The sequence below is a fragment of the Phyllobates terribilis genome, unplaced genomic scaffold, assembly GCF_046119375.1.
Source record: "Phyllobates terribilis strain yellow unplaced genomic scaffold, ASM4611937v1 Scaffold_1__5_contigs__length_1240528914, whole genome shotgun sequence".
NCBI lineage: Eukaryota > Metazoa > Chordata > Amphibia > Anura > Dendrobatidae > Phyllobates > Phyllobates terribilis.
This window is the reverse complement of record NW_027362761.1, coordinates 557,861,185-557,886,177: the sequence shown is the minus strand read 5'-3', so window position 1 is coordinate 557,886,177 and position 24,993 is coordinate 557,861,185. Positions and strand designations below refer to the sequence as shown.

Genomic DNA, 24,993 nt, shown 5'->3' with positions numbered 1-24,993 from the left:
AAAGGAATTAACCTCTTAACCTCTCATCAGAAAATGACCTATTCTGTATAGTGAGTTTGTTAAATGTATTTTTCTTAAAATGTTTGAAAAGGTTTTTCTTTTTTTTTTTTCAATTTTCCATATCAATAAATATAATAAAACACAAATTTTTACATTAGCCACCAAGCTTAAAACTAGACTTCATATTCTGTAGAGAAGATATTTCAGGCCTTTCATTATTAGATAGCTTTACAATAAAAGGTAAGATCTCTATATACAGTAGATAACACAGGATCCACCATTCACAATAGGTGATGTCACAGCTCACCTCCTCCTCCTATACAATGACTGATAACACCTATATACAGTAGATAACACAGGATCCACCATTCACAATAGGTGATGTCACAGCTCACCTCCTCCCCCTCCTGTACAATGACTGATAACACCTCTATATACAGTAGATAACACCGAATCCACCATTCACAGTAGGTGAGGTCACAGCTCACCTCCTCCTCCTGTACAATGACTGATAACACCTCTATATACAGTAGATAACGCATGATCCACCATTCACAATCGGTGATGTCACAGCTCACCTCCTCCTCCTGATAAATGACCTTTGCCGGTAGCTGGGCTTCAAAGGAGACTGTGATTCTTACTATATGCAGCAATACTGTGGCAAAAAGTGATCAGACGATCGCAGGTTCAAGTCCTCTAAGGGGACTAAAATAAAAAACAAACACAGATATGCGGTTTCACCGTATCCATAAAAGTCCGGTAAATGACGCAAGCAAAAAAAATAAAAAAATGTCCCAAATTGCGGGTTGTTGTTTTTTTTTTTTTTTAGTTACAGATCTGTAAAAAAAAGCTGTGCACAGCGATGAAAATGTCATATCTATTCCAAAATATATATATTTTTATCACTAAAATAAAAATGTTAAAAACCGACAAGTTTGGTACTGCTGTAATCGTACTGATGAGGAGAATCATATTGCCAGGTCATTTTAACCACAAAATGTATTCCATAAAAGCAATTGCCAAAAATATGTCAGAATTGCTTTTTTTTTTTTTTTCAGAAAAATGCAAAAAGTTATTGCCTGTAGAAGGAGAGGAAACCCCCCCCCCCAAAACACTAAACAATAGAACAGCATGCAGAGAGCTCCTTCTACTGGTGGCTCAGGAAGACATAAAATGATAGTTATCATTGTAACCTTTGCAGGGGATTTGGATCTCTAACAGGAAAAAAACCCTTTGACCACTAGAAAGATCAGATCTTCACAGATAAGAGTCAAGCTCTTGTTTCAGAAAATGCATATACCTGTCCAGCTGATGTTTTGGCATGAGTGTATAACCCAGTCTTCTTTCTCTCTTCTAGGTTACACTTGTGGATGCTTTGATATCTGGTAGGACATGAAGACCCCGCAGTTTTAGATAGTTATTTATATTGAGAATGTAGGACTTCCAATATAAAGCTGGTGGACACATCATTCTTCTGGTTTCGACTGCTTAGAAAGTGATTTATGGACACCCGCCAAGTATGAAGGACGTCTATTTGTTAAAAGGACTCTGTGCACTTAATGGATCTTAAAGTAAAACTTTCTGTGGTCACCAAACGTACTGTATAGTTCTGTGATGGTGGCTCCTCTACTTCTGCTGTTAGCCCCAATTGATTGATGTGGGTGTCTGGAACTGAACCCACACGGATTCCTTAATGGTTGCCTATCCTACGGATAACACGGAGAGCCCCTTTAATGAGGTTTTAGAAAAAGAAGTTAAAAAAGGTCATTATCAATAAATTTCTAACTGCCTTAAATAAGCAAATTAACTTGTTTTGTCTATGATGATGATAATTCTAACATGAAGATACAGTAGCCGTTATATTGTTCTAAATAAGCTGGTCCTAGAATATTAACAGAAGAGATGCATGTGAGCATGAGCAGTAGGAAGTTGTGCCCCCTCCCTTCATGTGGAGGCAGATGTGATTATAGTGGATCTTCTAATCGAATACTGGAGTTAGGGGTGCTGAGGTAAGAAGAGGCTGCTCACACTGCTGTCCACCCTGTCTATCTGATCTAGTAGTGGAGATACCAGGGATGCTGAGGTAAGAAGAGGTCGCTCACACTGCTGTCCACCCTGGTTATGTGATCTAGTACTGGAGATACCAGGGGTGCTGAGGTAAGAAGAGGCCGCTCACATTGCTGCCCTCCATGTCTATCTGATCTAGTACTGGAGATACCAGGGGAGCTGAGGTAAGAAGAGGTCGCTCACACTGCTGTCCACCATGTATATCTGAACTAATACTTGATATATCAGATGTGCTTGTAACATCCCTAGCGGCTTGCTGCCATGGCTTACCATCTCCCACCATGCAAGACCGCCAACTTACCTATCAGTCCAGGCTGCACACTTTGCTCCATTACTTGCTGTGTGCATGTCTCTTGTCTGATTGCTTAGGGCGGTGGCCCTGTTACTTCCTGATTCTTAAAGTTACAGTGTGCGCAGTCCTAATGCGTCCCCAGCCTATTGCTGGATACTTAAACCCCCTCCACCCAGCTCCCTGTATGGCGGCTGCAGGCAGCTAAAACTATTTAAGGGTAATATATAATTTTTTTTTTAAATTAATGATTATATAAACAAATATTTGTAAAATTCTACAGTATATTAAACTAGTGATTTTTTTTAAAATTTAATTTATCATTAAAGAGTAACCGTTGTTTTAATTTTTATTTCATAAAATTAATCAATAGTACGTGAGAAAATAAGCAACTTTGTAATATATCGTATCAGAGAAATCTGCTTCTTTCTCCCCCTGGACTTATAATTAATTAAAAAAAATTCTCAATTCACGGGAAAATCTGTATTCAGTGAAGACTGATTGTTACATTACTGAGATAAGAAATTATAATTTCTACTGACAGAATCTTCTCTCAGTAATGTATCAGTCTTCACTGAATACAGATTTTCCCGTGAATTGAGAATTTTTTAAATTTTCTTAAATTATTTATAAGTCCAGGAGGAGAAAGAAGAAAATTTCTCTGATAAGATATATTACAAAGTTGCTTATTTTCATGTGGACTATTGATTTATGAAATAAAAATTTTAAAATGACATTTAAGTGGGGACTGACATTTTTTTGGGGTGTGTAGAGTACAACACTTGACACCGCAAATAAATAAGGAAAAAACATTCCAAGTGTAATAAAATGGTGAAAAACAAAACAAAAAACATAGCCCCCCCCCCATTGTTTTTTGGGGGCATTTTGTATTTACAGCATTAATTTACATTTGGACAAATGACCTGGCAGTATTATTATTCAGGTTAGTATGAGTATGGTAATATCAAACTTATTAAGGATTTTTAATATTATAACAGTCAAAAAAAATTCAAAAGTCAAAAAAAATCTATAAATAAATTTAGTTTGGACTGCCATTTTCTGAGACCGGTAACTCTTTTTACTTTTCAGTTAAGGGAGTTTGTATCAAGGTTTTTAAGACCATTTGGGCGTTTATATGACTTTTTGATTTGCAAGTAGTGTAGCGTCCCAAAAAAAATACTATTCTCGCTTTTCTACTTTTTTTGTTATTTAATATATGGTTAAAATAATAATTGATAGATCAGACTGTTACGGATGCAGCAATACCAAACGTTATTTCAAATTGAATTGCCCCCTAATAGTAGTAGATAGTCACTGCAAAGCTGAGAAGGTTGAGTTCTCAGTTACTATCTATGCACAGCACGGCTCCGTGTGTGCCCAGGATTCAAGCCGTCGCTGGGGAAAACTATATACTCTGTTATAGTCACCCAACAGCTTTCTGGTTAAATTACGGACATCATGAAATGATGGCATATATACACTGAAACCTTGCTACCGGCTCCTATCTATAACGATTTTAATTGCTTGATCTGCAGGTTAATGCATGAAAATGAGCAAAATAAAATGTGTTATTATTACTAAGTTATACATGGAGCGCCAAAAGAATTATAAGCAGATTACCCCCAAATATATAGGAAACTGCTACACTGGGAAAAGCAAAAAAAATATGAGAAACTGAAGTCAAATAATTCTCCAAACCCTCAATGACCTTGTATATGAGGGAGCAGTATTATAGTAGTTATATTCTTGTATATGAGGGAGCAGTATTATAGTAGTTATATTCTTGTACATAGGAGCAGTATTATAGTAGTTATATTCTTGTACATAGGAGCAGTATTATAGTAGTTATATTCTTGTACATAGGGGGCAGTATTATAGTAGTTATATTCTTGTATATGAGGGAGCAGTATTATAGTAGTTATATTCTTGTACATAGGAGCAGTATTATAGTAGTTATATTCTTGTATATAGGGGCAGTATTATAGTAGCTATATTCTTGTACATAGGGCAGTATTATAGTAGTTATATTCTTGTACATAGGAGCAGTATTATAGTAGTTATATTCTTGTACATAGGGGGCAGTATTATAGTAGTTATATTCTTGTACATAGGGCAGTATTATAGTAGTTATATTCTTGTACATAGGGGGCAGTATTATAGTAGTTATATTCTTGTATATAGGGAGCAGTATTATAGTAGTTATATTGTTGTACATAGGGGGCAGTATTATAGTAGTTATATTCTTGTACATAGGGGGCAGTATTATAGTAGTTATATTCTTGTACATAGGAGCAGTATTATAGTAGTTATATTCTTGTACATAGGGGGCAGTATTATAGTAGTTATATTCTTGTATATAGGGAGCAGTATTATAGTAGTTATATTGTTGTACATAGGGGGCAGTATTATAGTAGTTATATTCTTGTACATAGGTGCAGTATTATAGTAGTTATATTCTTGTATATAGGAGAAGTATTATAGTAGTTATATTCTTGTATATAGGGGCAGTATTATAGTAGTTATATTCTTATATTTAGGGGCAGTATTATACTAGTTATATTCTTGTACATAGAGGCAGTATTATAGTAGCTATATTCTTGTACATAGGGGGCAGTATTATAGTCAGGGCTGTGGAGTCAGTAAGCCAAACCTTCGACTCCTCAATTTCCATGCCCCCGACTCCCTCATACACGGGTCATGTTTAAGTGATAAATTTACTGTAGCACAGATTCATCTCAGCTAAAAGTCTAGACCCTTAGATAAGGAATAGGGCAGACATTTATAGGACATTTCATAACTTTCCCAAATTCTTATGAAAAAATATTCCCCACAAACTGCATTGAATTACTGTACCCAATTTATTATATATTTTAGGAGTTGGAGTCATATTCTTGTACATAGGGGGCAGTATTATAGTAGTTATATTCTTGTACATAGGGGGCAGTATTATAGTAGCTATATTCTTGTACATATGTGGCACTATGATAGTAGTTATATTCTTGTACATAGGAGCAGTACTATAGTAGTTATATTCTTATGCAAAGGGGCAGTATTATAGTAGTTATATTCTTGTACATAGGGGGCAGTATTATAGTAGTTATATTCTTGTACATAGGGGGCAGTATTATAGTAGTTATATTCTTGTACATAGGGGGCAGTATTATAGTAGTTATATTCTTGTACATAGGGGGCAGTATTATAGTAGTTATATTCTTGTACATGGGGGCAGTATTATAGTAGTTATATTCTTGTACATAGGGGGCAGTATTATAGTAGTTATATTCTTGTACATAGGGGCAGTATTATAGTAGCTATATTCTTGTACATAGGTGCAGTATTATAGTAGTTATATTCTTGTATATAGGAGCAGTATTATAGTAGTTATATTCTTGTATATAGGGGCAGTATTATAGTAGTTATATTCTTGTACATAGGGAGCAGTATTATAGTAGTTATATTCTTGTATATAGGGAGCAGTATTATAGTAGTTATATTGTTGTACATAGGGGGCAGTATTATAGTAGTTATATTCTTGTATATAGGGAGCAGTATTATAGTAGTTATATTCTTGTATATAGGAGCAGTATTATAGTAGTTATATTCTTGTATATAGGGGCAGTATTATAGTAGTTATATTCTTGTATATAGGGAGCAGTATTATAGTAGTTATATTGTTGTACATAGGGGGCAGTATTATAGTAGTTATATTCTTGTATATAGGGAGCAGTATTATAGTAGTTATATTCTTGTACATAGGGGGCAGTATTATAGTAGTTATATTCTTGTACATAGGTGCAGTATTATAGTAGTTATATTCTTGTATATAGGAGCAGTATTATAGTAGTTATATTCTTGTATATAGGGGCAGTATTATAGTAGTTATATTCTTGTACATAGGGAGCAGTATTATAGTAGTTATATTCTTGTATATAGGGAGCAGTATTATAGTAGTTATATTGTTGTACATAGGGGGCAGTATTATAGTAGTTATATTCTTGTACATAGGGGGCAGTATTATAGTAGTTATATTCTTGTACATAGGTGCAGTATTATAGTAGTTATATTCTTGTATATAGGAGCAGTATTATAGTAGTTATATTCTTGTATATAGGGGCAGTATTATAGTAGTTATATTCTTGTATATAGGGGCAGTATTATACTAGTTATATTCTTGTACATAGAGGCAGTATTATAGTAGCTATATTCTTGTACATAGGGGGCAGTATTATAGTCAGGGCTGTGGAGTCAGTAAGCCAAACCTTCGACTCCTCAATTTCCATGCCCCCGACTCCCTCATACACGGGTCATGTTTAAGTGATAAATTTACTGTAGCACAGATTCATCTCAGCTAAAAGTCTAGACCCTTAGATAAGGAATAGGGCAGACATTTATAGGACATTTCATAACTTTCCCAAATTCTTATGAAAAAATATTCCCCACAAACTGCATTGAATTACTGTACCCAATTTATTATATATTTTAGGAGTTGGAGTCATATTCTTGTACATAGGGGGCAGTATTATAGTAGTTATATTCTTGTACATAGGGGCAGTATTTGTTAGAACCTTGCTCTTAGTTTTTTTTTCCTTTGCTGGTCACATGACCTTGTTGGCCTATTTAAGCCTGCTCCGCCCTTCTGGCTTTGCTGGACTTCATTGTATAACTACTTTCTAGCTAGCCTGTGCTCTGTATCTAACTCTGTTAGTTTGCTTGGTCTACGGACCTCTATGTTCTATATATTTTGTTTGTTCGTCTGTCTGCTACTATTTCTGTTAGGAGGTGTCCCATATTCCTCCCAGTCCTTAGTACTTGTAGGGATTCCTTCCCCACATCTATAGGTCTCCGTACAGACTAACTTAGGACTTTAGCAGGTCTGATCGCAGGATCAGGTTCCCTGTTACATCGTAGGGATTCAGCTGAGTTCTATCGTAGGGACAGATCTCCTCTCTTTCCTTAGCTCTGGTAGCAGAACATAACAGTAAGTCCAGCCTGCAAATTCTCTAAGGAAAGATTTTTCTGTTCCATCATGGTGTCGGTTCAGGATTTGGCTCATCGCCTGCAGGGACTCTCTCTGGAGGTGGCCGAGCTCCGTCAGCACGTGAGTAACTGTCCTGGAGCACATTTCTTGGAGCCTAAGGTATGTTTGCCGGATTTATTTTTTGGTGAACATCGAGAATTTTTTTCATTTAAAAATGCTTGCTTATTGTATTTTCGTTTGAGACCCAAGTCCTCTGGGGATGAATCCCAGCGCATAGGGTTCATAATGTCACTTTTGCGCAAAGAGCCTCAGGAGTGGGCCTTTTCTTTGCAACCTAGTGATACATGCTTCAGATCAGTGGATAGTTTTTTTTTCTGCTTTGGGACTATTATATGATGATCCTGACCGTGTTGCATCAGCTGAGACTGAGTTGAGACGTTTGAAACAGGGATCAGGTAATGTGGAAAAATATTGTACTCATTTCCGTCGTTGGTCTACTCAAATAGGGCGGAACGATTCTGCTCTGAAAAGTCTATTTCTTGCTGGGCTCAGTGAAAGGGTTAAAGACCTGCTAATTGCTTATCCTACACCTGAAGATTTGCAACAGGCTATGCAATTAGCTATACGGGTGGATAGGAGACTGCGTGCAAGGGTTAATGAGAGCAAATCCTCTGCTATGTCAGTTTCTGGTTATGAGAATGTGTGTACTAACAGTGGTGAACCGATGGAGATTGGATCGGTGGCACCTCGCTCTCAAGAAAAAGACCATCGATTTTCTGAAGGCTTGTGTTTCTATTGCGGAAAATCTGGTCATTTGATTAAAGGCTGTGAGCTTCGTATGAAGAAAGAAAAAAAAATGGTCAGTCATGCCCGTATTGCCTGTTTAAATTCCAAGGATGTATTTTTAGCTGCTTCCACGATTGCTCAGGAAAAATTAATGGAATTTCGGGTGTTTGTTGATTGTGGGTCTACTCTGAATGTAATTGATGGGGGATTCTTGGAAAGACTCAATTTAAAACCCGAACCTTTATCATCCCCCATTGCTGTGGTTTCTGTGGATGGTTCCCCTTTGAAGAATAAAACTCTCGCTAAGGCCTTTGTCAAGGAAATTGTCAGACTTCATGGCGTTCCTACTGACATTGTTTCTGATAGGGGTCCTCAGTTCGTGGCTCGTTTTTGGCGTGCCTTTTGTGACAGGTTGGGAGTTCATTTATCGTTCTCGTCCGGATATCATCCTGAATCTAATGGCCAGACAGAAAGGAAAAACCAGGATGTTGAGCAGTTCTTGCGTTGTTTTGTGGCAGACAATCAAGAGGGGTGGTCTGAGTTTCTGCCACTTGCTGAATTTGCTCTGAACAATCATACATCTTCTTCTGCTGGTTGTTCGCCTTTTTTTTGTTGTTCTGGGAGACATCTGTCGTTTGGGTCGTTCTCCAAGTTGGGATCTGCCGTGCCTGAGGAGGAGAATTTTTCCGGTGATTTGGAGAGAGTTTGGACGGATGTGCGTGGTAATCTTCAGGAGGCCAACAGAAAATCTAAGGACTACTTTGATAGGAAACGACAGGAGGTTTTGTTCGCTGTTGGTGACATGGTTTGGTTGTCCTCTAGGAATCTGCGGTTGAGGATTCCTTCTAAGAAATTGGGTCCCAAGTTTGTAGGGCCCTTTAAGGTGCTTCAGGTTGTCAACCAATCTGCTGTTAGGTTGGAGGTTCCTACCTCCTGGAGAATTAATCCGGTATTTCATGTCTCTCTGTTGAAAAAAGCTGTTGTATCGGATTGTGACGCCTCTGCCTCTGTTCCTCCGGTGGTGGAGGACGGGGAATATGAAATTTCTCGCATCCTTAACTCTAGACTGTATAGAGGTAGTTTGCAGTATCTTGTGGCCTGGAAAGGTTTCGGACCTGAGGATAACTCTTGGGTGAGGTCGGATGATGTTTCCGCGTCCAGACTTATCAGAGCGTTTCACAGGAGATTTCCTGATAAGCCTGGTCCTAGGGGATCCGGAGGATCCTCTTAGAAGGGGGGGTACTGTTAGAACCTTGCTCTTAGGTTTTTTTTTCCTTTGCTGGTCACATGACCTTGTTGGCCTATTTAAGCCTCCTCCGCCCTTCTGGCTTTGCTGGACTTCATTGTATAACTACTTTCTAGCTAGCCTGTGCTCTGTATCTAACTCTGTTAGTTTGCTTGGTCTACGGACCTCTATGTTCTATATATTTTGTTTGTTCGTCTGTCTGCTACTATTTCTGTTAGGAGGTGTCCCATATTCCTCCCAGTCCTTAGTACTTGTAGGGATTCCTTCCCCACATCTATAGGTCTCCGTACAGACTAGCTTAGGACTTTAGCAGGTCTGATCTCAGGATCAGGTTCCCTGTTACATCGTAGGGATTCAGCTGAGTTCTATCGTAGGGACAGATCTCCTCTCTTTCCTTAGCTCTGGTAGCAGAACATAACAGTATTATAGTAGTTATATTCTTGTACATAGGGGGCAGTATTATAGTAGTTATATTCTTGTACATAGGGGGCAATATTATAGTAGTTATATTCTTGTACATAGGGGCAGTATTTGTTAGAACCTTGCTCTTAGTTTTTTTTTCCTTTGCTGGTCACATGACCTTGTTGGCCTATTTAAGCCTGCTCCGCCCTTCTGGCTTTGCTGGACTTCATTGTATAACTACTTTCTAGCTAGCCTGTGCTCTGTATCTAACTCTGTTAGTTTGCTTGGTCTACGGACCTCTATGTTCTATATATTTTGTTTGTTCGTCTGTCTGCTACTATTTCTGTTAGGAGGTGTCCCATATTCCTCCCAGTCCTTAGTACTTGTAGGGATTCCTTCCCCACATCTATAGGTCTCCGTACAGACTAGCTTAGGACTTTAGCAGGTCTGATCGCAGGATCAGGTTCCCTGTTACATCGTAGGGATTCAGCTGAGTTCTATCGTAGGGACAGATCTCCTCTCTTTCCTTAGCTCTGGTAGCAGAACATAACAGTATTATAGTAGTTATATTCTTGTACATAGGGGCAGTATTATAGTAGTTATATTCTTGTACATAGGGGGCAGTATTATAGTAGTTATATTCTTGTACATAGGGGCAGTATTATAGTAGTTATATTCTTGTACATAGGGGGCAGTATTATAGTAGTTATATTCTTGTACATAGGGGGCAGTATTATAGTAGTTATATTCTTGTACATAGGGGGCAGTATTATAGTAGTTATATTCTTGTACATAGGGGGCAGTATTATAGTAGTTATATTCTTGTACATAGGGGGCAGTATTATAGTAGTTATATTCTTGTACATAGGGGCAGTATTATAGTAGTTATATTCTTGTACATAGGGGGCAGTATTATAGTAGTTATATTCTTGTACATAGGGGCAGTATTATAGTAGTTATATTCTTGTACATAGGGGGCAGTATTATAGTAGTTATATTCTTGTACATAGGGGCAGTATTATAGTAGTTATATTCTTGTACATAGGGGGCAGTATTATAGTAGTTATATTCTTGTACATAGGGGGCAGTATTATAGTAGTTATATTCTTGTACATAGGGGCAGTATTATAGTAGTTATATTCTTGTACATAGGGGCAGTATTATAGTAGTTATATTCTTGTACATAGGGGGCAGTATTATAGTAGTTATATTCTTGTACATAGGAGCAGTATTATAGTAGTTCTATTCTTGTACATAGAGGGCAGTATTACAGTAGTTATATTATTTATCATAGGGAGCAGGGATATAGCACTCTTACAGTAGTTAAGTTCTTTCCTTCCAATATTTTGACAAATGCCTTCAGAATATATTTGCATGCTTCCCCATTCTTGAAATTCAGGATAGACTAGATGGTCTTTCTGCCCAAGCTGCATTCCTTTCAAGTAAGGTGTCAAAGTTCTCCTACCTATCCAAGTTCATATCCTTGCCCATGTGTAATAGTATTAGGCTATGTGCCCACGATGCAGAAATTAAGCGGAAAATTTCTGCAGCATTTCTGCATCTCCCTGGCAGAAAAAAAGCATGCAGATTGTACATGCGTTTTTCCTGCAGAATACATGCGGATTACCAAGCGTTTTTGATGCGTTTCCGCTGCGGAAACGCATGAAAAGCGCATCGTGGGCACGCAGCTTTATACTAGATATACTGTATTCATGCATACAAGAGGCAGTATGAATGCCTCCTTTTCAATTAAAGAAAAACACCAAACATAAAAAAAAGCACACGTACATAGGGGCAGTGCTACAATAGTTCTATTCTTTTACATAGGAGGCAGTATTATAGCAGTTCTATTCTTGTACATAGCAGGAAATATTAGTCGATTATTTTAATAAACCACATCGGGAGACATGACATTGAATCAACAAGCTGTATTCTACAGCAAGAAAACTGTCAAGTCGGGCAGAAACGTCTACAAATACACAAGTGTTATTTATAAAACATGAAAGAAAAAAAGGCTGAAGAGAGTGAGCGAGAGAGAAGGAAATAGAAAAATGGAAAACCATTAAGGGGTAAAAAGAAAAGTGTTGGTCCATCTTGAATAGTTTTGGGCATCTAGCTAAGACGAGAATTCATTAGATTCCTTAAAGAGAAGGTGCCGTGATTTTTATTTTTGTATTAATATAATTATTTATTATATAATCAATTATTTTTAATCCAAAATTAAATGCACTGGTTTAATATTTTTTTATTCATTTCTTTCTTCAGCCACTGGGGGCTGCTATTTTCATTTTCTGGTGTGTAAGAGCCTGAGCACGACACTTACACACCTCAAATACGGCAGCCCCTGTACATAGGAGACTGTGGTCAGTGTCCGACCGTATCTCCTACATTGTGGCTGCCTCCAGCTGTGACCTGTGTACCCCCCTTGTGCTGTCCAGGTCACAGCTGTGGGAGAAAATAGGCTCCATTTTCTTGAACCCTGCAGCTACAGAGGGGAAAATAATTATTTGATGCACTGCCGATTTTGCAAGTTTTCCCACCTACAAAGAAAGGAAAGGTCTGTAGTTTTTATCGTAGGTACACTTCAACTGTGGAGGCAGAATCTAAAAAAAAAAAAAAAAAAAAATCCCATTGAATGAATGATTTTTACATAATTAATTTGCATTTTATTGCATGAAATAATTATTTGGTACAATAAGAAAACAGAACTTAATATTTGGTCCAGAAACCTTTGTTTGCAATTACAGAAGTCAGATGTTTCCTGTAGTTCTTGATCAGGTTTGCACACACTGCAGCAGGGGTTTTGGCCCACTCCTCCATACAGATCTTCTCCAGATCTTTCAGGTTTCGGGGCTGTCGATGGGCAACATTGAATTTCAGCTCCCTCCAAAGATTTTCTATTTAGGTTCAGGTCTGGAGACTGGCTAGGTCACTCCAGGACCTTGAAATGCTTCTTCTTACGGAGCCACTACTTAGTTGCCCTGGCTGTGTGTTTCGGGTCATTGTGATGCTGGAAGACCCAGCCAAAACCCATCTTCAATGCTTTGAGGGAAGGCTGTTGTTGGTCAAAATCTCACACTACATGACCCCATCCTACTTTCAATATGGTGCATTCGTCTTGTCCCCGTTGCAGAAAAGCACCCCAAAGTATAACGTTTCCCCCACCATGCTTCACGGTTGGGATGGTGTTCTTGGTGTTGTACTCATCCTTCGTCTTCCTCCAAATACGGCGAGTGGAGTTGATACCAAAAATTTTTACACTGCTCAAAAAAATAAAGGGAACACTTAAACAACACAACGTAACTCCAAGTCAATAACACTTCTGAGAAATCTACCTGTCCAGTTATGAAGCAACACTGATTGTGAATCAATTTCTCCTGCTGTTGTGCAAATGGAACACACAACTGGTAGAAATGATAGGCAATTAGCACGATACCCCCTATAAAGGAGTGGTTCTGCAGGTGGTGACCACAGACCATTTCTCTGTTCTCATCCTTTTTGGCTGTTTTGGTCACTTTTTCATTTTGTCATTGCTCTCACCCCTAGAGGTACAGTAGCATGAGGCGGTGTCTACAGTACATCCCACAGAAGTTGCTCAGGTAGTGCAGTTCATCCAGGATGGCACATCAGTGCAAGCTGTGGCAAGAAGGGTAGCTGTGTCTGTCACCAGCGTGTCCAGAGCATGGAGCAGATACCAGGAGATGTGGAGGGAGCCATAGGAGGGCAACAACCCAGCAGCAGGACCGTTACCTCCCCCTTTGTGCAAGTAGGAACAGGAGGAGCACTGCCAGAGCCCTGCAAAATGACCTCCAGCAGGCCACAAATGTCCATGTGTCTGCACAAACGGTTAGAAACCGACTCCATGAGGGTGGTATGAGGGCCCGACGTCCACAGATGGGGGTTGTGCTCACAGCCCAACCCCGTGCAGAAAGCTTGGCATTTGCCACAGAACACCAGGATTGGCAAAGTCGCCACTGGCGCCCTGTGCTCTTCACAGATGAAAGCAGGTTCACACTGAGCACATGTGACAGACGTGACAGAGTCTGGAGACGCCGTGGAGAGCGATCTGCTGCCTGCAACATCCTTCAGAATGACTGGTTTGGCAGTGGGTCAGTAATGGTGTGGGGTGGCATTTCTTTGGAGGGCCGCACAACCCTCCATGTGCTCGCCAGTGGTAGCCTGACTGCCATTAGGTACCGAGATGAGATCCTCAGACCCCTTGTGAGACCATATGCTGGTGCAGTTGGCCCTGGGTTCCTCCTAATGCAGGACAATGCCAGACCTCATGTGGCTGGAGTGTGTCAGCAGTTCCTGCAAGATGAAGGCACTGAAGCTATGGACTGGCCCACCCGTTCCCCATACCTGAATCCGATTTGAGCACATCTGGGACATCATGTCTCGATCCATCCACCAACGTCACGTTGCACCACAGACTGTCCAGGAGTTGGCGGATGCTTTAGTCCAGGTCTGGGAGGAGATCCTACAGGAGACCATCCGCAACCTCATCAGGAGCATGCCCAGGCGTTGTAGGGAGGTCATACAGGCACGTGGAGGCCACACACAATACTGAGCCTCATTTTGACTTGTTTTAAGGACATTACATCAAAGTTGGATCAGCCTGTAGTGTGTTTTTCCACTTTAATTTTGGGGGTGACTCCAAATCCAGGCCTCCATTGGTTAATAAATTTGATTTCCATTGATGATTTTTGTGTGATTTTGTTGTCAGCACATTCAACTTTGTAGAGAACAAAGTATTCAATGAGAATATTTCATTCATTCATTCATATCTAGGATGTGTTATTTGAGTGTTCCCTTTATTTTTTTGAGCAGTGTATTTTGGTCTCATCTAACCCCATGACCTTCTCCTCTGCCTCCTCTGGATCATCCAGATGGTCATTTGCAAACTTCAATCGAGCCTGGACATGTGCTGGTGTGAGCAGGGGGACCTTGCGTGCCCTGCAGGATTTTAATCCATGACGGCGTAGTGGGTTATTAACGGTAAAGGTTTGTTACTGTAGCCCCAGCTCTCTTCAGGTTATTGACCAGGTCCTCCCGTGTAGTTCTGGGCTGATTCCTGACCTTTCTCAGAATCATTCTTACCCCATGAGGCGAGATCTTGCATGGAGCCCCAGACCAAGGAAGATTCTCAGTCATCTTGAGTTTCCTCCATTTTCCAATATTTGTGCCAGCAGTTGTTGCCTTCTCACCATGCTGCTTGCCTATTGTCCTGTAGCCCATCCCAGCCTTGTGCAGGTCTACAATTTTGTCCCTCGTGTCTTTAGACAGCTCTTTGGTCTTGGCCATGGTGGAGAGGTTGGAGTGTGATTGAGTGTGTGGACAGGTGTTTTTTTTATACAGGTAACGAGTTCAAACGGTGAAATTAAAACCGGTAATGAGTGCAGAGTAGGAGGGCTTCTTGAAGAAAAACTAACAGGTCTCTGAGAGACAATTCTTGCTGGTTGGTATGTCATCAATTACTTACTTCATGAATTAAAATGCAATTTAATTATTTAAAAATCATATAATGTGATTTTCTTTATTTTTTTTTTTTTAGATTCTGTCTCTCACAGGTGAAGTGTACCCATGATAAAAATTACAGACCTCTCCATTCTTTGTAGGTGGGAAAACGTGCAAAATCGGCAGCGTATCAAATACTTATTTTCCCCACTTTTTCTTTCCAGCTTCACTCTTTCCTCCTTCCACCGCCCACAGTGCTAGCGATGATATGAGGTGCAGGTGTAAGAGTGGTCAACGGTTCTGCTGTTTTCCTTCCCCTGAAGGCAACAATCGCGCCATGTGTATAGTGTCATGCGGTTTTACATATATTGTGTTATGGTAATGTAAAGTGTTACTATACAATGTGAGTAGTTGACGGTATAGGATAGCATAGGGTAAGACAAAGGTTAGGACTTAGGACATAAGGTAGTGATAAACAGTTCAGACAGTTAGTGATAAAATGCTTAGTGTACATTGATGGTAGTTAGTTGATCTCAGAAGGAAAAGATACAGTTAATATACAGGACTAGCCCAGAGGAGGTAAAAAGGGGGCACTTCCTGGTAGTAACTCAGATAGGGAAGTAGAGTAACAAGTTCAATCATTCGAGGCAGTGGAACACCATACTGGAATCCCGAGTGACTGTTCCTGTCATATCCGGGACCCAAGGTCTGGCATCGGGGCTGCCGGGCACATAGTGTCCTCTGGCGTACAGGGGAAGATGGACAAGGACCCTTGTAGACGGAAAGTGTTTGATTCCGGGTGCACTGCTGAAGTGGACAGGCAATTCCTGAGGCTGACGGAGTCAGTGCTATTTGGAATAGTCCAGGATGAATGAGTGGTAAGGTTGAAGATGCGATGTACTAAAGAAGTAAGAAATATGAAGTGTTGTGCCCTATCCCACACGTAACAACCTGATGAACTTGAACTGGCCAGTAAACGTTTGCTTGTTGCAATGAACTTGCTGTCCCCTGGATTGTGTGTGGTGGCTCCTGAGGATAGAGGTCCGGAGACAAGCGAATGTGATGCCCCCCACACCCTATAGCACACTGGGACTAGGACACGGTTTTCCTGTAAAGTGCCGGAGCATAACTGGACAGCAGCTCAGTCATGACTACCGCTCTTGGCAACTTTACACAGTTAAGCGGCTAACGCTGAGGGGAGGTTTGGGATGAGGGGACTATCGGTGGCGAGTGAGCAGTGTTCGGCGGCCTGGGATCAGTAGTGCAATGTCAGGCTGCTGCTCACCGCTGTCACCACAGTGTTCAGAACACAGCAGCTTAATCATCACACTGCTGTGATCTGAACATTGACTTAGCTCGGCTAGGTCTGTCTGATGCCCATCATGTGTGATACAACCCAGAGCCCAGTATCTAATCCCAGTCATGTGTAACACAACCAAGAGCCATGTATCTAATGCCCCTCATCTGTGATACACATCACAATCGCTGCTCCCATAGGCGTGAACAGAGTGGGACTACACGTATCTAATCCCTTCCCGCATGATACACTCTGCTGAGCACTATATCTAATCCCATCTTGTCATACACTACACTGTGCCTTGTATCCAACCCCAGCATATGATACAGCAAGCAGCACCAACTAACTGAATCAGTGCTGTCAGCCATACGGTGACGCTGTCCACATCTCAGTATCACTTTGCAGTCACCCAAAAAATGGCTCTGCAAGGCGATCCTAAACTTCATCCTCCTTTATCCTTTTGCAAATGCCCAAAAGTGAGGTCACACACACACACACACACACACACACACACACACACACACACACGTGTGCAGATCCCACCCACATTTACTGCAGTCGTAATACAAGCTAGTTGTACACTAGGTTTTCATGGCAAATTTCAGCAGCTGCTCCCCCTAGGTGTTTAAAAGTGGAAGATATCAACTTCTTAAATTAATTTTTCATATCTTACTCCATTAAAAAAAAAAAATTAAGTTTACATTTTTTCAAAAAGATTTTGTTTTAAATGACACATTCTTTTTTTTTTTTTTTTTTTTTTTTTTTAATAGGGGTGGTCTGAAACTAACTGATTTAATCCTATATGCCAATTTAATGTAATCTAATTGATTTTCTAATATGCTTTAATTATAAAGTCCCCACCATTTCCTCTCTACTCTAACGGCTTTATTTTTTTTACCTAATTCTGGTTAAATTACATTTTGCTTGGAGTATCCCAGCATGCACTCGGTGTTCTCAAACAAGACGTCATCAGGGGGCAGAGGCTTTGGTCACTGCTACAGCTTCTATCCGGACCCTGAAACGAAGTGTCATTCGCGACATCCGTTTCAGGGCCTGGGCTAGTCCCTGCTCTACTGAGCATGCGTTGGTTGTCAATTCCAGCATATGTTCAGTATGAGCTTCCTTGTGATTGTGCAATATCCTTTTCAGTGCAGAGTGGCAGTGCGCTCCCTTACCAGCTCTGATGAGAAATGTACAAATAGTATTTTTTTTATTTATTTTTTTTTTAATTTATTAATAAGCATTCCTGTGTGGAGCTTAAAATAACCCATGAAGTAGAATTGAAATGTTAAAGGGGTTGTCCCGCTTCAAAAAAAAAGATTTTCCCCACATACTCCATTAGCATAATTTTTAATATATCAAACTGGGCTTTTGTTACCCTGTCTCTGCCACTGCAGCGCTGGCATCATCTTAGCAGAGTCGATGCCAATAAGTGAGCTCAGGGGCTCCGAGCAGCACATGCCATCTACACTGACAGATTAGCTGAACTCACTGATTGTTGTCGGCAGCACTCGCATCACGTTAAGAGTTGCAAACAGACACCGGGAGCAGTGGCAGAGAACGGAGTCTCAGGCAGGGTAAGTAAAAAACAGTTTGTTTTTCCTTCCTAGTAAACGTAGCTTATAAGAAAAACTTTTTTAAAAGGACAACCCCTTTAAGAGACATCTAACAAATGTTTTATAGAATAATTGATGTGGTCATAAGATATTTTGTAGAGCGGATAGGAAATGTTTGGTGTCCCTCAGGTAACCTGGGCATTTCTCAACAATGGGCTGTAACTGGGAATCAACCCATTCACAGGAGGTGTTCATTTAAAGACCCTATGCCAGAAACTATGGGTCTTAAGAGTGGAAGGAAACGATCTTCGTGAGTTTTTGGCAAAGAATTAAATATTGGCAGAATAGGATTATCCACAACAACAAAAAAATCATATTCCTCCTTAGAAAGAACCCCCAGGTCAAACTAACCCTGACCTATACAAAGCCATCCATAATCTCTCTCCTCCGTACATCTCTGAACTAATCTCCGGTCCTCCCAAGACCTCCTTCTCTCCTCCACACTTATTCGTTCCTCACCCAATTGCCTCCAAGATTTCTATTTATTATATTTATTTTACTCACTTATATAGCTCCACAGCGCTTTACAGACATTATCGGCACTGTCCCCAATGGGGCTGACAATCTAAGTATCCGCCATCCTATGGAATTCTGTCTCAACACATCTGATTATCCGCCACATTCGGATTCTTTAGACGGAACCTGAAAACCCATCTCTTCATACAAGCTTACAGCCTGCCATGACCTTACCTGCTGCCACCTCTACAACACCGGAGCTACTGCAACCCCCCAACCTACTGTCTCCTTCCCCGTTCCTTTAGAATGTAAGCCCCTAAGAGCAGGGTCCTCTTCCCTCTGTACCAGTCCATCATTGTTAGTTTGCTTACTGTAAGTGATATGTATTTTGTATGTAACCCCTTCTCATGTACAGCACCATGGACTCAATGGCGCTATATAAATAAATAAGATCTAAAACGATTTAAAGATGGTACTCTTATTAAGCACCAGAGGGCAGTGTAACACTGCACACAATGTAGGCATATACACAAACAATTCAGGTTTTTCATTCAGTCCCATTGCCCCTAATGTATAGCCATGCAATCTGCCTTTACTAAAGTGACAGAATGGCCAAGGGTGCAGAGCTCCCTGATACCAGCGCAGTCCTGTAATAGGATCCAACGGGGTAACAAGTCAGTTTATGACATTTCTCAACCCAGCCACGAAGTGGAGACCCTGTAACATTACAGTGGGGGTCACCGAGTACTTAGGAGCAGAGGGGAGAAAAGTCACCAACACTCTGCTGACCCCATAACTGCAGAGTCTAGACCTCCTATGGTATGACATCAGCACAATCACTGCGCCCCCGCCAGGAGCTTTATGGCCGAGCAGTTGCATGCAGCCGTACATCACCAAGCACAATGCCGAGTGTCAGATAGAGAGGTGTAAATCCACCACTACCGGACTCTGGAGGAGATGTGTTCTGTGCAGTGACGGATCACACTTCTCTATCTGCGTCTGATGGAGGAGTCTGGGTTTGGTGAAGAACGTTCCCCCCTGACTGCATTGTGCCCCCTGTACAGATGGTGGAAGAGGATAATGCTGTCATCAGGGGGCGGCCTCTTAGCTCCAAGGATTTCCCATCACAATTCTTCATCAGAAGACATTGTGGACAATTGTAGCTTCCAGCTTTGTGGGAACAGTTTGGGGTTCACCCTTTTGTTCCCCATGACTGAGCCCAGTGCACAAGCTCCATACAGACATGGGGGAGAACATGAGCGGCCGCACAGAGGCCGGACCTCAGCCCCATCCTATAATGGAGATTGTGAGCCCGGACCCACCCCCCTCTCAGCATCAGTGACATTACCCCTTAGACTTTAAAAGAGGAAGCTTTGGACACAGGTAATCAAGAATAATAATTTAATTAAATTTAATCAGCATGAGACAGATTTGTAACCACCAACATTTCGGACGTCTGGCCTTTATCAAGGTTATCTGTATAGAGTATAGAACAAATCAAAGACTTATATACAAAAGGAATAGAAAGCACAAAATGTACAGATATGTCTCACAATATCCTATCAAAAAGAATAATTTGTTAAGCAATATATTTTCCTTGCGCCACCTTTATTTGGAATGGCGTGGAGATAGATATATATATTACACATGCATGCATACATACATACATACATACATACATACATACATACATACATACATACACAGTACAGACCAAAAGTTTGGACACACCTCATTTAAAGATTTTTCTGTATTTTCATGACTTTGAAAATTGTACATTCACACTGAAGGCATCAAAACTATGAATTAACACATGTGGAATTATATACTTAACACAAAAGTGTGAAACAACTGAAAATATGTCTTATATTCTAGGTTCTTCAAAGTAGCCACCTTTTGCTTTGATGACTGCTTTGCACACTCTTGGCATTCTCTTGATGAGCTTCAAGAGGTAGTCACCGGAAATGGTCTTCCAACAATCTTGAAGGAGTTCCCAGAGATGCTTAGCACTTGTTGGCCCTTTTGCCTTCACTCTGCGGTCCAGCTCACCCCAAACCATCTCGATTGGGTTCAGGTCTGGTGACTGTGGAGGCCAGGTCATCTGGCGTAGCACCCCATCACTCTCCTACTTGGTCACATAGCCCTTACACAGCCTGGAGGTGTGTTTGGGGTCATTGTCCTGTTGAAAAATAAATGATGGTCCAACTAAACGCAAACCGGATGGAATAGCATGCCGCTGCAAGATGCTGTGGTAGCCATGCTGGTTCAGTATGCCTTCAATTTTGAATAAATCCCCAACAGTGTCACCAGCAAAGCACCCCCACACCATCACACCTCCTCCTCCATGCTTCACGGTGGGAACCAGGCATGTAGAGTCCATCCGTTCACCTTTTCTGCATCGCACAAAGACACGGTGGTTGGAACCAAAGATCTCAAATTTGGACTCATCAGACCAAAGCACAGATTTCCACTGGTCTAATGTCCATTCCTTGTGTTCTTTAGCCCAAACAAGTCTCTTCTGCTTGTTGCCTGTCCTTAGCAGCGGTTTCCTAGCAGCTATTTTACCATGAAGGCCTGCTGCACAAAGTCTCCTCTTAACAGTTGTTGTAGAGATGTGTCTACTGCTAGAACTCTGTGTGGCATTGACCTGGTCTCTAATCTGAGCTGCTGTTAACCTGCGATTTCTGAGGCTGGTGACTCGGATAAACTTATCCTCAGAAGCAGAGGTGACTCTTGGTCTTCCTTTCCTGGGGCGGTCCTCATGTGAGCCAGTTTCTTTGTAGCGCTTGATGGTTTTTGCATCTGCACTTGGGGACACTTTCAAAGTTTCCCCAATTTTTCGGACTGACTGACCTTCATTTCTTAAAGTAATGATGGCCACTCGTTTTTCTTTACTTAGCTGCTTTTTTCTTGCCATAATACAAATTCCAACAGTCTATTCAGTAGGACTATCAGCTGTGTATCCACCAGACTTCTGCACAGCACAACTGATGGTCCCAACCCCATTTATAAGGCAAGAAATCCCACTTATTAAACCTGACAGGGCACACCTGTGAAGTGAAAGACATTTCCGGTGACTACCTCTTGAAGCTCATCAAGAGAATGCCAAGAGTGTGCAAAGTAGTCAAAGCAAAAGGTGGCTACTTTGAAGAACCTAGAATATAAGACATATTTTCAGTTGTTTCACACTTTTTTGTTAAGTATATAATTCCACATGTGTTAATTCATAGTTTTGATGCCTTCAGTGTGAATGTACAATTTTCATAGTCCTGAAAATACAGAAAAATCTTTAAATGAGGCGTGTCCAAACTTTTGGTCTGTACTGTATATATCTCGCTATATTATCCCTTAGTAATATGGATCCCTTCTTATATATCTATATTACCCCTTACACCTCAGTCAGGCTTGGTTTGGCTTTTTATCCCAAGATTATTTCAGCACAGGAACATTATATATAAATAAATATATATAAATATTTTTTTTCCCCAACTCAAATTGTAGAACTTATTTTTATTACAAGCCCTATTACATAAAAGGTATTTTGTTCATCCCAAAAACTCTTTAAAAGTCCACCATATGAAAAGTTCAGATACGATCAAACTTCTTCCTCCTCTTGTGTATTTTACATCGAGATTCCCAGCTGAAAACCAAGGCAGACGCAGCCAGTCTACATGAGGATTAGTGCCACTCACGACACTTTTCTGGACGCAATATAGTCATAAATCCATATAAAATTAACTCCAATATTAAAAAAGTGAAAAATACATAGATTTAGCAATTATTAACCCCTCAATGACCAGGCCAAATTTTACAATTCTGACCACTGTCACTTTATTGAGGTAATAACTCTGAAACGCTTCAATGGATCCCACTGATTCTGAGACTGTTTTTTTCGTGACATATTGTACTTCATGATAGTGGTAACATTTCTTCGATATGACTTGCGTTTATATTTGTGAAAAAAAACCCCGGGAATTTGGCAAAAATTTTGCAATTTTCAAGCTTTGAATTCTTATGCTGTTAAATCGGAGAGATATGTCACACAAAATAGTTAATAAATAACATTTCCTACATGTCTACTTTACATCAGCACAATTTTTGAAACATTTTTTTTTTTTTTTTGTTAGGGAGTTATAAGGGTTAAGAGTTGACCAGCGAATTCTCATTTTCCCAACAAAATTTACATAACCATTTTTTAGAGACCACATCACATTTGAAGTCACTTTGAGAGGTCTATATGACAGAAAATACCCAAAAGTGACACCATTCTAAAAACTGCACCCCTCAAGGTGCTCAAAACCACATTCAAGAAGTTTATTAACTCTTCACGTGGCTCACAGGTACTGAAGCAATGTGGAAGGAAAGAATGAACATTTAACATTTTTTTTTTTTTTTTTTTTTTAACAGAGTTCACTTCAGACCCAAATTTTTTTATTTTCACAAGGGTAACAGGAAAAAAAAATGGACCCCAAAATGTATTGTGCAATTTCTCCTGAACATGCAGATACCCCATACGTGGGGGAAAACCACTGTTTGGGCGCACAGCAGAGCTCGGAAGAGAAGGAGCACAGTTTGCCTTTTTGAACGCAAAATTGGCTGGAATTGAGAGCGGACACAATGTTGCATTTGGGGAGGCCCTGCTGTGCCTAAACAGTGGAAACCCCCTGCAAGTGACCCCATTTTGGAAAGTAGACCACTCAAGGAATCTATCTATCTATCTATGTAGATGTGTGGTGAGCACCTTGAACCCTCAGGTGCTTCACAGAAGTTTATAACGTAGAGCTGTGAAAATAAAATTAAAAAAAAAAAAAAAAAATTCACATTTTTTTTCCACAAAAATGTAGTTTTAGCCCCATTTTAAGAGGAGAAAATGGACCCCAAAATTTGTTGTGCAATGGTTTCTGAATATGGAGATATCCCATGTGTAGGGAAAAACTTATTTGGATGCACGGCAGGGCTTGGAAAGGAAGGAGTGATGTATGGAACGCAGACTTGGAATGGTCTGCAGGCGTCATGTCGCGTTTGGAGAGCCTCTGATGTGCCTAAACAGTGGAAAATCCCCACAAATGACACCATTTTGGAAACTAGATCCTTCAAGGATTTTATCTAAGGGTATATCATTTTGAACCCACAGGTACTACACAGAATTTGATAACATTAGGTCGTCATATTGAAAGTTTTCATTTTTCTTTCATGAAAATGTAGTTAAAGCCCCAAATTTGTAATTTTTACAATGTATAATAGTAGAAAACGGATCCCATAATTTGTTATGCTATTTCTCCCAAATGCGGTGATGCCCCATATGTCAGAAATTACTGTTAGGCCACACGTCAAGGCTGAGAAGGAAGGAGCACTATTTGGCAGAATAGTTTGTGGGCGACGTTTGCGGAGCCCCTAAGGTGTCAGAACAGCAGAAAAAAAACAAAAGTGACTCCATTGTAGAAATTACACATCTCAATGAATTCATCTACAGCTGCAGTGACTATTATGTAACATCCACGCCAGGCTTTATTTTGGAGAATTGCAAATATGCCAGTTTAGTGCCCATACATTGTGCCCCCATATATTGTAGTGCCCCCATGCATTTCTCCTGGTGACACACACCCTGTAAATTGTTAAATGCTCTCTCTCCCCTACAATAATGTCAAACATGTGGCCGCTTACTGTGGTTTAGGCACAGTGGGGCATTTGGATTTGGGATTCACTGGATTTTGTTTGAGGGGGCGGGAGCCATGTTGCTTTTCCAGAGTGTTTGTTCTACCAATAACGTGGGACCCCCTATAACTCCAGTGACAGACGTGAGTGGGGGCTGGTTTTGTGTGGGATAAATTAGGGGTTTTATTGGTAACATTTTGGGGTACATAATTTTCGATTGCTTCCAGAATAAGACTGGATCGCCAGTCTACGCTGAGCACGTACGTCAGGGGTTTACGTATAAATCCCACACAAATGCGATTCAGACGAAACCTCCGACGGAACCACCCACCATAATGAGGCAGATGGAGATACTTTGCAGTTCGTTTGACGTCTGCTCTGGTGGTCTCCATCTTTTTAGGCGCACACAGGTCTGTGGTCGTCCACACTTGTTGGGAAAAAAAAAAAAAAGCCTAAAATGATGGGACGCCGCTAGAACAGAGACCAGTCCAAAGGGACTCCATCGGCCTCATAAGTGAGTGGCTCCATCTGGGGTTTGTCTGAATTGCGGTTTTGGGAAATTTACACGGAATCCCCGAAATAAGCGCTCAGCGGAGAGCGCAGGATAAACGTGAGCAGAGCCTTATTCCGATTTTAATTGGAGGCAGAATGAACATATAGACAGGAGTACCAGAATAGTTTTTATTTTTGCGCCGTTCACTGTGCGGTATAATTGATAAGGCAGATTTATTCTTTGGGTCGGTG

General features: G+C 40.5%; 1 protein-coding gene across 1 annotated transcript in view; it reads left to right on the top strand.

The window, feature by feature from the left end:
- The window catches only part of PSTPIP2 (proline-serine-threonine phosphatase interacting protein 2), a 128,413-nt gene extending 126,644 nt beyond the window's left edge, over positions 1 to 1,769 (top strand). Inside the window, exon 15 of the mRNA XM_073655078.1 lies at positions 1,358 to 1,769. The gene's annotated coding sequence lies outside the window, so the exon portion shown is untranslated. The remainder of the gene's footprint in view (positions 1 to 1,357) is intronic.
- The last annotated feature ends 23,224 nt before the right edge of the window (positions 1,770 to 24,993 follow it).